Here is a 9,835-nt window from a genome sequence, read left to right on the forward strand (position 1 = left end):
TGTACAAATTTATGGGTTCAGAGTAATATTGCAATACGTGTATATAATGTGTAACAATCAAATCAGGGTAATTAGCATATAGATCACCTCAGATATTTATCATTTGTTTGTGTTGGGAATATTCAAAATCTTCTCTTCTAGCTTTTTGAACATATACATGAAATTATTGTTAACCAGCCAGGTGTGGTGGTGCGTGCCATAGTTCTAGCTACTCGGGAGGCTGAGGCGGAAGACTAGCTTCAGCCCAAGAGTTGCTAGGCAACACAGAGCATCTCCCTTTAAAGAAAAAAAAATTGGCAAGGTGTGGTAGTTCATACCTGTAATCCCGGTACTTTGGGAGGCTGAGGCCGGTGTATGGCTTGAGCTCAGTAGTTCGAGACCAGCCTGGACAACATGGCGAAACCCCGTCTCTACAAAAAATAAAAAAAATAAAAAAAAAATTAGGTGGGCGTATCTGTGAGTGCCTGTAGTCCCAGCACTCAGGAGGCTGAGGCAAGAGAATCACTTGAGTCCAGGAGGTTGGTGCTGCAATGAGCCATGATCGCGCCACTGCACTCCAGCCTAGGTGACAAAACGAGACCCTGTCTCAAACAAAATAAAATAAAATAAATTTTTTTAAAAATTTAAATTATTGGAGGTCTCTACTTGCAGGGCAATGTGAGAGCAGAGTACTATCGGTGGCAGCAGGAGCACTTAGAAGTTCTTTCCACTCTTTAACAAAGTATTGGTTGAAAGAAGTGTCACCGAAGCTGTAACCAAAGGGGGCATTGTGCTTCCAGAAAAATCTCAAGGAAAGGTATGGCAGTAGTTGTTGGATCAGGCTCTAAAAGAAAGGGGGAAGAAATTCAACCAGTTAGTGTGAAAGTTGAAGATAAAGATCTCCCACAATACGAAGGCATTGAAGTAGTTCTAGATGACAAGGATTTTTTTTTCCTCTGCCTGCCTGCCTTCCTTCTTTCTTTCCTTCCTTCCTTCCTTCCTTCCTTCCTTCCTTCCTTCCTTCCTTCCTTCCTTCCTTCCTTCCTTCCTTCCTTTCCATTTGGCAGGGTCTCACTGTGTCACCCAGGCAGGAAGGAGTGCAGTGGCACAATCACAGCTCACTGCAGCCTCAACCTCTCAGGCTTAAGCAATCCTCCCACCTCAGCCTCTTGAGCAGCTGGAACTACAGGTGCATGCCACCACACCCAGCAGATTTTTGTATATTTTGTAGAGATGGGGTTTCACCATGTTGCCCAGGCTGGTCTTGAACTCCTGGGCTCAAGCCACCCCCTTGGCTTCCCAGAGTGCTAGGATTACAGGTATCAGCTACCATGCTGGACCCTGCCAAGAATTATTTCTTTTTTTTTTTTTTTTTTTTTTGGGGTGCTCCAATGGCTTTATTAACTCCCTCTTTCCACTGTGGCAGGACTTCATTAGCTGGAGAGGTGGAAGGGAGGCCAAGAAGCTGTAATCTCAGTACGGGTCATTAAAGGGGTACAGAGGATGCCCTGCATCCCTTGGGACTCTCTTCCCATCCACCATAAGCATAGGCACAATATATCGCCAATTTTTGTTCAGGGCATTTAGCTGCTTCATCTCTTCTGGGCTAAAGGTGAAGTCAAACACCTTGATGTTCTGAAGGATTCGAGAAGGAGTGATACTTTTGGGGATGCAGATCACTTTCCGCTGGACCTGCCACCTGAGCAAGATCTGAGCTGGAGATCGGCCATACTTTTCAGCCAATGCCAGGACTACTGGTTCCTCCAGCAGGACAGGCTCATCAGGATCACGCCATGCACGATCAGAGGAGCCCAAAGGGCTATAAGCAGTTACCTCCAGGCCACGTGCTTGGCAGTGGGCAATTAGCTCGTTCTGAGCCAAGTATGGGTGGCATTCCACCTGCAAGACAGCTGGACGCACGGAGGCCACACTGAGTATGTCATCGATCTGCCGACTGTTGAAGTTAGACAGGCCCAGCGCCCGCACCAGCCCCTTAGCCACCAGTGCCTTCAGAGCCTTCCAAGTCTCCTTATAGTGGGTGGAGTCGTAGCATATGGTCCCATCAGCATTCTTCGGGAAGGGGTTGTCTCCCCGCTCAAAGGCATAAGGCCAGTGCATCAGGTACAGGTCCAGATACTCCAGCTGGAGGTCAGCCAGAGTCTTCCGGAGGGCAGGCTCCACATCCTCGGGGTGGTGCTTGGTGTTCCACAGTTTGGATGTCACAAACAGCTCCTCCCGAGGCACCGCCTTGCCTGGTCCCACGTCCTCCTTCAGGGCCTCCCCAATCTCAGGCTCATTGCCGTAGATAGCAGCACAATCAATGTGGCGGTAGCCTACACTAAGGGCATACTTAACAGCTGCTTTTACCTGACCAGGCTCACTCTTCCAGGTACCCAGACCAATCAGAGGCATCTTCTGCCCAGTGTGCAGGAGAACACAGGAAGCCGCCATTGCCCCGCCGCAGCGCGAGTTCGGAGAAGTCCTAGGCACAATGAGGCAGGTGGCGCTGGCCACGTGGGCGGTCAAGAATTATTTCTTATTCAGAGATGGTGACATTCTTGGAAAATACGTAGACTGAAATAAATCACTATTAAAATGCATCAGCATGAAGCTGCCCATTCTACTGAAGTTCTGAAACCTTTCATCATGTAAGTAGTTTCCATGTCTCTCTTTTATAATAAACTAAAGATAGCTAACGTGAATAAATAAAATAAATTATTGTTAACCATACTCACCCTACAATGCTATAGATCACTAGAACTTATTCCTTTTTTCAACCTGGAATTTTGTACTTGTTAACCAATTTCACCCTACCTTACCCTCTCCTTTGCCCTTCCCATCCTCTAATAACAACAGTTCTGCTCTCTGTTTCTATGGGCTCATTTATTTTTTTTTAGCTCCCACATATGAGTGAGAACGCATGGTATTTGTCTTTCTGTGCCCAACTTATTTCACTTAACATAGTGTCCTCCAGGCTCATCCATGTTGTTGCAAATGACAGAATTTCTTTCTTTTTTTTTATTTTTTTGAGATGGAGTCACATTCTGTTGCCCAGGATGGAGTGCAGAGGCGCGATCTCTGCTCACTGCAACCTCTGCCTCCTAGGTTCAAGCAATTCTCCTGCCTCAGCCTCCTGAGTAGCTGAGATTACAGGCACACACCACCACGCCTGGCTAATTTTTGTATTTTTAGTAGAGATGGGGTTTCATCATGTGGGTCAGGCTGGTCTTGAACTCCTGACTGCATGATCCGCCCGCCTCAGCCTCCCAAAGTGCTGGGATTACAGGCATGAACCACCGCCTGGCCAAATTTCACTCTTTTTTATGGCTGAATGATATTCCATTGTGTATATATGCCACATTTGCTTTATCCATTTATCTGTTGATGGACATTTTTAGGTGGATTCCATATCTTGGCTACTGCGATAATGCTGCAATAAACATGGGGGTGGATGGTGCAGATATCTCTTCAATAAACTGATTTCCTTTCCTCAAAGACTTTTTTTTTTTTTTTTTTTTTTTTTTTTTTTTTTTGAGACAGGGTATTGCTCTGTTGCCTAGGCTGGAGTGCAGTGGTGTGATCTCAGCTTACTGCAGCCTTGACCTCCTGGGCTTAAGGGGTTGTCCTGCCTTAGCCTCCTGAGTAGCTGGGACCACAGGTATGTACCAATACACCTGGTTAATTTTTGTATTTTTAGTAGAGACTGGGTTTTATCATGTTGCCCAGGCTGGTCTTGAATTCCTGGGCTCAAGCTATTTACCCACCTCGGTCTCCCGAAGTCCTGGGATTACAGGCATGAGCCACCACACCTGACCAAGACACTCTTTGAAAGTCGTGTTTTGCCGGGCATAGTGGCTCACGCCTGAAATTCCAGCACTTCAGAAGGCTGAGGTGGGCAGATCACTTGAAGTCAGAAGTTCGAGATCAGCCTGACCAACAGGGTGAAACCCTGTCTCTACTAAAAATACAAAAATTAGACAGGTGTTGTGGTGTGTGCCTGTAATCCCAGCTACTTGGGAGGCTGAGGCAGGAGAATCACTTGAACGTGGGAGGCAGAGGTGAGTGAATATCAATATCAGTGAGCCAATATCATGCCACTGTGCTCCAGCCTGGGGGACAGAGTGAGACTCTGTCTCAAACAAAAAAAAAAAAAAGAAAGAAAAAGAGAAAAAAAGAGTGTCTTATTGATGATGAAGACATGGCCAAGACTAGCTCTCCAGGGTTATATAATTATTTGCAGGAAATCAGAGTCAATATGAATAAGACACAAGATTATGCCTAAGATACTGCTGCTAACATGAGTGAAAAGTTAACAGAGTGTTGTAGTCAAGTGTATGTAAGAAAAGTCAGGACTGTTATTCTAGGTGGTCTTGTCACACTCATCCTCTAAATTAGTCATATGAGGTCTAGAAGGAAATGAAAGAACATCACAATTTTCTAGTTTCAATTTTTTATATTCTATTTCTCCTGTATCTGTGAAGATACTGGCAGCATAAAATAGTTTATAAGCCTGGGCAATATGGTGAAACCCTGTCTCTACAAAACCTTTAAAAAAATTAGCTGCAGTGGTGGTGTGCACCTGTAGTCCCAGATATTCAGGAGGCTGAGGCAGGAGGATAGCTTGAGCCTGGAAGGTGGAGGTTGCAGTGAGCTGAGACTGCACCATTGCACTCCAGCCTGGGCAACAGAGCAAGACTCTGTCTCAAAAAATAGAATAGAATAGAATAGAATAGAATAGAATAGAATAGAATAGAATAGAATAGTTTATAAATGTAGTTGAAAGTGTAACACGCTAGACAATGTGTAATTCTTTCTAAACCTATAGAATTGGTCATCATAGTTCATTATATAGTTCACTACTGTCGGGAACTTCTAGAGATTATTCAAAGACTCCCAAGCTTTTGCAATCAGCTCTTTAATTACACAGGTAACTAGTGAATTGAGCAGTTTGCTGGAATAGATTTTCAAATTTGACTTTCTGCTTGCTTCAATTGTCTTTATCACATGAAAAGTAAGTATGCGGTTGGATAATATACAATTGTTACTGTTGCTACTTTAAGATTTCTAAAATAGTTTACCATTGATGAAAATGAAATAAAGTATACCCTATTATTTTGGATAAAAATGTCTGCCTTTGCTTTTGTTGGGTCTAGCTTAATTTTTAAAATGTTGAAAAAAAAGAAAGTACAGTGTGGCTAAATTTTCATGCCCCGTGATCTTTCATTGCTAATGCAATTGGATACCAACTCTCGGTGCTTCTAATGAGGGAAGATTGTGCCAATGAGAACCTGACTCCAACAAAGCTGAAAAAACAGCTGACATCTCCATATCCTGAAATATATCTCGGGAAGTGTGGATTCATGAGAAGGATCCTGTCTGGGGAAGACTAGAATCTTGTCAAATGGATTCATCTCAAATCAAGAACCTTATTTGGAAGCATCTTATAAGATTTTTTTTTTTTTTTTTTTTTTTGAGAAGAGTTTTGCTCTTATCACTCAGGCTGGAGTGTCACTCAGGCAATGGCGTGATCTCGGCTTAGTGCAACCTCCACCTTCAGGGTTCAAGCAATTCTCTTGCCTCAGCCTCCTGAGCAGCTGGGATTACAGGCACATGTCACCACGCCCCGCTAATTTTGTATTTTTAGCAGAGACCAGGTTTCGCCATGTTGGCCAGGCTAGTCTCAAACTCCTGACCTCAGATGATCCACCTGCCTTGGCCTCCCAAAGTGCTGGGATTACAGGCATGAACCACCACGCCCAGCTGCAACTTTTTTTTGAGACGGGGTCTAGCTCTGTCCCCAGGCTGGAGTGCAGTGGTGCGATCTTGGCTCACTGCAAGCGCCGCCTCCCGGGTTCACGCCATTCTCCTGCCTCAGCCTCCCGAGTAGCTGGGACTACAGGTGCCCGCCACCATGCCCGGCTAATTTTTTTTTTTGTATTTTTAGTAGAGACGAGGTTTCACTATGTTAGCCAGGATGGTCTTGATCTCCTGACCTTGTGATCCTCCCGCCTCAGCCTCCCAAAGTGCTAGGATTACAGGCGTGAGCCACCGCACCCGGCCTCCGGCTACATCTTGTAAGATTTCTTATCCCATTACCAAGCCAAACAATCTCTGTGTGATTGGAGAGATGTTGGTGAAGGCACATGTCTTGAAATTGGTCTCTTTGAGGGCTTGAAGCTGAGGCAGAATATTTCCATTGGTGTCACCCACTCTAAAATGTGTAATATTCCTTTCTTACATTTTGTATGTATAATATTTCCTATGTTTTAAAGCAGATCTTTGAATAATTGAAAGTGATACTCTTTCTCTGCAGCATGGAAAAGAACAAAACTACAAACATTTGTTTATGACTTTCTGGGTCTCGTGCATTATTTGTATACTGACCAATGCCTTCTAAACAAAAACAAAAATGAAAACAAAAACCATGTTTTCGAGGCCATTTTGGAAAATATAGATACTACTAACTTCTTCAAAACTGTGAAAAGCCTTCGCCAAGTACACATTGATGGAAAGAAAACTCCAGGTCGGGTCCTGGGAGGGACCGTTTTGAGGTGTGGCAGCCCATCCAGTCACACCGCCTTTTTAATTTTATTTTTATTTTTATTTTATTTATTTATTTATTTTTTGAGACAAAGCCTAGCTCCACCACCCAGGCTGGAGTGTAGTGGCGTGATCTCAGCTCACTGCAACCTCCGCCTCCTGGGTTCAAGTGATTCTCCTGCCTCAACCTCCCGAGTAACTGGGATTACAGGTATGTGCCACCATGCCCGGCTAATTTTTTTTTTTTGTATTTTTAGTAGAGACAGAGTTTCAGCATGTTGGCCAGGCTGGTCTCAAACTCCTGGCCTCAAGTGATCCACCCACCACAGCCTTTCAAAGTGCTGGGATTACAGGCGCGAACCACTGCGCCAGGCCCCACACTGCCTTTTAGAGGAAAGCAGCTCTGCATGTTGGTCAGCATACATTGGTGTCAAAGACCCTGTCAACAGCCTCAACCACATTGTCTACTGCTGTGGGTATCTTCAACTTCCTCTAAGCCAGATCCCCAAATCACCATCTTTTTAAGAGGTTTTGTCAAGTAACAGTAGCACAATATCATCAACCACAGGTGATGAAGTAAGGGTAAGGCAGGTGATGAAGTCCTTATTGAACTTGAGGAGAAGCTCGTGTGTGTACTTAAGGAAAAAAAAGGAACGCCAATTTTCCAAACAATTCTACAGGGAGGAGTTCACTTACCGCTTGGTTTGTTAGTCAGATAGTTTGGTTGTACTGAAAGAAGAAAATCTTCCAGTTCAGGTCTTGGAATCACAAACATATTTCTGGTGGAAAAAAAAAAAAAAAACAAAACAGAACTACAGGCTTTTGGCCAAGCCTATATAGTTGGAAGAATAACTTGGAAGGACAAAGCTTCAAACTTTCATCACTGAAGCAGATTCTTCCGCAGGCTGGAATTGAGTGTGACAAAGACACTTTCTTCATTTCTCTGCAGTCAGGAAACTGTGGTAACCTGAAAACACTCAGAACACTTTGGAGTGTTACTTCTGTTTCAACAATCTTCAAGTGGAAAGTGAATCCGTAATCCCTTCCCTGCTGACAAAGACAGCAGTAATGAGGTCAGTACTGCCAAAAATGACTTCATTGACTTGAGAACAAAGGAAATGAAATAACAGGAATTGAACTCAAAGAGTTGTAGAGGATCCTGGTGTTCTAATTTTTTTTTTGTTTGTTTTGTTTTTTTTGAGACGGAGTCTCGCTGTGTCACCCAGCCTGGAGTGCAGTGACGTGATCTCGTGATCTCGGCTCACTGCAACCTCCACCTCCCAGGTTCAAGCAATTCTGTCTCAACTTCCCGAGTAACTGGGATTACAGCCGCACGCCACCACACCCGGCTAATTTTCATATTTTTAGTAAAGATGGGGGTTTCACCATATCGGTCAGATTGATCTCAAACTCTTGACCTCATGATACACCTGCCTCAGCCTCCCAAAAGTGCTGGGATTACAGGCGTGAGCCACCACACCCAGCCTTTTCTTTCTTTTCTTTTTTTTTTTTTGAGACGGAGTCTCGCTCTTGTTGCCCAGGCTGGAGTGCAGTGGTACGATCTCGGCTCACTGCAATCTCTGCCTCCCAGGTTCAAGTTATTCTCTTGCCTCAGCTTCCTGAGTAGCTGGGATTACAGGCGCCCACCACCATGCCCAGCTAATTTTTGTACTTTTAGTAGAGACGGGGTTTTGCCATGTTGGCCAGGCTGGTCTTGAACTCCTCACCTCAGGTGATCCACCCGCCTTGGCCTCCCAAAGTGCTGGGATTACAGGTGTGAACCACTGCACCCAGCCTCCTGGCCTTTTCTTTTTTTTAAGTCTTGCTCTGTCACCCAGGCTGGAGTGCAGTGGTGCCATCTCCGCTTGCTGCAACCTCCACCTCCCGGGTTCAAGCAATTCTCCCACTTAGCCTCCTGAGTAGCCGGGATTACAGGTGCCTGTCACCACACCCTGCTAAGTTTTGTATTTTTTAGTAGAGATGGGTTTTCACCATGTTGGCCAGGCTGGTCTTGAACTTCTGACCTCAGGTGATCTGCCTGCCTCGGTCTCTCAAAGTGCTGGGATTACAGGCGTGAGCCACCATGCCCGGCCAATCCTGGTGTTCTTGATCCCAGCCCATCCTCGACTGGTCACTGGATCACAGATTCCATTTACTAACACAGACCTTCATGAGGCAGGGTTTCAACACTCATTTCCATCAAAGCAAGACTTAAAGTCAATTCTATGGTAATGAACATATTTGTCTTATTTTTTTAAAAATCACACAACTTATTAAGCCAAAGGGGCAGCATTGTTTTTGTTGAAATTACTTTTCAGCAGAATTAAAATTTACTTTTTGTTCTGTTTTTCTCTATGTGCACTTGTATTTATTTTAATTTTAATTAACATTAAAATTAATGTATTTTAATTTATTTACATTCATTTAATTTTTAAATTTATTTTAATTTTCAAAAAGTGGTCATTAGTTTTGTTTGTTTGTTTGTTTGTTTGTTTGTTTTTGAGACAGAGTCTCGCTCTGTTGCCCAGGCTGGAGTGCAGTGGCCAGATCTCAGCTCACTGCAAGCTCCGCCTCCCAGGTTTAGGCCATTCTCCTGCCTCAGTCTCCCGAGTAGCTGGGACTACAGGTGCCCGCCACCTCGCCCGGCTAGTTTTTTGTATTTTTTAGTAGAGATGGGGTTTCACCGTATTAGCCAGGATGGTCTCGATCTCCTGACCTCGTGATCCGCCCGTCTCGGCCTCCCAAAGTGCTGGGATTACAGGCTTGAGCCACCGCGCCCGGCCTGGTCATAAGTTTTTACTTGAAAAACCAAATTAGAAAAGCAAAACTTTTTTTTTTTTTTTTTTTTTTTGAGACAGAGTCTCACTCTGTCGCCCAGGCTGGAGTGCAGTGGCCGGATCTCAGCTCACTGCCAGCTCCACCTCCCGGGTTTACGCCGTTCTCCTGCCTCAGCCTCTGAGTAGCTGGGACTACAGGCGCCCGCCACCTCGCCCGGCTAGTTTTTTGTATTTTTTAGTAGAGACGGGGTTTCACCGTTTTAGCCAGGATGGTCTCGATCTCCTGACCTCGTGATCCGCCCGCCTCGGCCTCCCAAAGTGCTGGGATTACAGGCTTGAGCCACTGCGCCCGGCCTGAAAAGCAAAACTTTTTAAATAATTTTCTAAGAGAAGGAAAAACATTTCCAAGGCAATACAATTAATAATATGCAAAGTTTTACGTGTGTATTTATATGGGTTTTTCTGGGAGTAAAATCTATAGCTTTCATTAGACTCTGAGAGTGGTTCATAACTCAAGAAATGTTTTGAACCACAGACAT

The 9,835-nt window shown here is 44.6% G+C and overlaps 1 pseudogene across 1 annotated transcript; it reads right to left on the reverse strand.

Annotated features, from left to right (window-relative positions):
• Positions 1-1,360: 1,360 nt before the first annotated feature.
• LOC104655153 lies at positions 1,361-2,430 on the reverse strand (annotated as a pseudogene). The gene has a single exon (XR_004059341.1). The product of XR_004059341.1 is annotated as an aldo-keto reductase family 1 member A1 pseudogene (transcript).
• Between the last annotated feature and the right edge of the window lie 7,405 nt (positions 2,431-9,835).

This window comes from Rhinopithecus roxellana, chromosome 9, assembly GCF_007565055.1.
Source record: "Rhinopithecus roxellana isolate Shanxi Qingling chromosome 9, ASM756505v1, whole genome shotgun sequence".
Classification (NCBI taxonomy): Eukaryota; Metazoa; Chordata; class Mammalia; order Primates; family Cercopithecidae; genus Rhinopithecus; species Rhinopithecus roxellana.